The sequence below is a fragment of the Euphorbia lathyris genome, chromosome 6 (assembly GCF_963576675.1).
Source record: "Euphorbia lathyris chromosome 6, ddEupLath1.1, whole genome shotgun sequence".
Lineage (NCBI taxonomy): Eukaryota > Viridiplantae > Streptophyta > Magnoliopsida > Malpighiales > Euphorbiaceae > Euphorbia > Euphorbia lathyris.
The window spans coordinates 55,366,752-55,369,256 of NC_088915.1; the positions used below are offsets into that span (position 1 = coordinate 55,366,752).

Here is a 2,505-nt window from a genome sequence, read left to right on the forward strand (position 1 = left end):
TATTAGAATAAGGATTATTAGTTTGCCCTTGGACAAAATTTACCTGTTCTACCTCACTCATGTTTTCGTAATCCACATCCGTTTGGATTGGATTACCATTGGTATCGCGTGGTGCCATAAACTTGTCAATTTTGTGCGATAAAGCAGAAAATTGGGCTTGTAGCATCGCGACTGGATCAAGTTCAACTATACCTTTAACTGATGGTGTGGTTGAGGATGATGGTTTTGCTACCGGTATATGTCCACGTTCCGCGGGCCACATACTGCTGTTGATTGCCATTTCCTCCAAAAGCTCTCTCGCTTGGGCTGATGTTTTCTTCATAAATAGCCCTCCCGACATAGCATCTAATGAACCCCTAGTTGTAGGATTTAGTCCATTGTAAAATGTTTGCATTAAAAGTTCAGCGGGTAATTGGTGGTGTGGGCATAAACGTTGAAGTTCTTTAAAACGTTCCCAAGTTTCATAAAGAGTCTCATTATCATTTTGAGAAAAAGATGTTAACTCTTTTATGACTCTTGTGGTTTTTGCTAAAGGAAAATATTTTGATAAAAATGCTTGGGCTAATTGTTCCCAAGTGGAAAAAGTTGTGGCTGGCATAGAAGTTAACCATTCTTTGGCTCTATCCTTCAAAGTGAAAGGAAAGATGCGAAGTTTGATTGCTTCTGCAGTCACATCTGGGATTTTAAAAGTGTCACAAATTTCAAGGAAATTTATTAAATGGGTGTTAGGATTTTCGTTAGGTAACCCGTAAAATGTTACATTATTTTACAACATATTAAGCAAAGCTGGCTTAATTTCAAATTGGTTTGCGGTGATTCTGGGTCTAACGATACTATTGGTCACACCGGCCACACCTGGCCTAGCGTAATCCATAAGTGTTGGTGGGTCTGCCATTTTTTCTGGCTCGGTATATGTTTTTACTGGAGTCTTATTTTTGTTTTTCTTGTTTTTCTTGTTCTTCCTAATGGTTTTCTCAATTTCTGGGTCTATAGGGTCTGGTTCAATGCCTGAACTTCGAGAACTTCGCATGAACCTGAAATCTTGCACGAACCGAAACTACCTACAAAACAGAATTTGAAAAATAAATAAATTAGTAATTGAAAATTATTAAATTACAAAAATTAAAATAAGTATGAATAAACCTAGATTCGAAATAAAACACGAAAAATCTAAAATTTTGTCAAAAATTTTGGCGTTCCCCGGCAACGGCGCCAAAAACTTGTTGAGCGATTTCCGCAAGTGCACGGTATACGCTTGTAGTAATAAAAGATACCGAACCCACAGGGAACGCTTTTTAACTAAAACCTTATTTAATTCAGTTTTATTCACGTGTTTAGGTTTAATAAAAGAAAATCGTTTAATTGATTGAATTGGTTCGGGTAAATTAGGATTAGATAAGAATATTATATCGAGTTTAGAGAACAATTCCGTCTTGAGATTTTGATTACAAGACAGATACTTTCGTAATTGGAATAAATAAAAGGTATAAAACTTATTTTCATAAAGCAAAGAAAACAACTTTAACTTTGGAAAGATTATGGACATGTAATAATATAGGAATTTATTCAATTAAATGGCTTTGAATCGTAGAAATCTCTCTGGTTCGGAGCAGATTTCTACCTTAATCAAATTAGTATTTTATATCTGATAAGCCGCGATCAGCGATCATATCATCCATAAAAACTTAATCTGTCAAGTGTTCAACAAAGTTCTTATATGAATAAGATGGAATAGAACGTTTTAATAAAAACACCAATTTATCATTTTGAAAATCATTTTGTCAGAACAATATCAAAATAACAACAGAAAGAATGCATTGAATAAAATAAATATATCATTAATGAAATGTGAATCTTCACAAGTTAACAGAGAAGTAGAAACATGGAGAGCATTGTGACGAAAACTTTGAGATTCGGGTTGTCAATCTTTCCCTCAAACTCCGTAGGTTTGTCAGACCCTATACGCTTCAGCCGTTAATTCTTCTCGCTGAATCTTCGGAATAGAGACTGGTCAGTCCACTACCAGAATGAAAACTTGTCTCTGATCTACCTTAGAAACTAAACTAATACTGTGTTTATAACTAATCTAATAACAACTTGTGTACATCAAGTTTGTTTACAGAAATGAAATCTAACTTTCTGATTCTTTTCTGAATCAGAAACTCAACATAATAACTCTCTTCTCTAACTTTTCTAACTTGACCAACCTCTCAAATTTCTGAAATGGATCACTTATTTATAGTTGTTGAAGGGTTGTAAATGATGGGTCGTGTCCATTGGTAAAGGGTCGCTTTTATCCAAACGAACAGACGCGTTTCTCGGATTAAAACATATGAAATATGTGCAGAATGCTTCGCTGTCGCGACTGAGATTCTGAAAATCTCAGTCGCGATAAGGGGTGCAGGGGCGAGTTGAAATTGCATCTTTTTCCGTGACGCCTTTCGTAAGTCGCGACTGAGATTATGAAAATCTCAATCGTGACAGGGACTTGTCTCCCCGTCTCTC

General features: G+C 35.6%; 1 non-coding gene across 1 annotated transcript; it reads left to right on the forward strand.

The window, feature by feature from the left end:
• The first annotated feature begins 410 nt into the window (after nucleotides 1-410).
• Nucleotides 411-517, forward strand: LOC136234339 (small nucleolar RNA R71). The gene has a single exon (XR_010691227.1). It is a non-coding gene; the product is annotated as a small nucleolar RNA R71 (small nucleolar RNA).
• The last annotated feature ends 1,988 nt before the right edge of the window (nucleotides 518-2,505 follow it).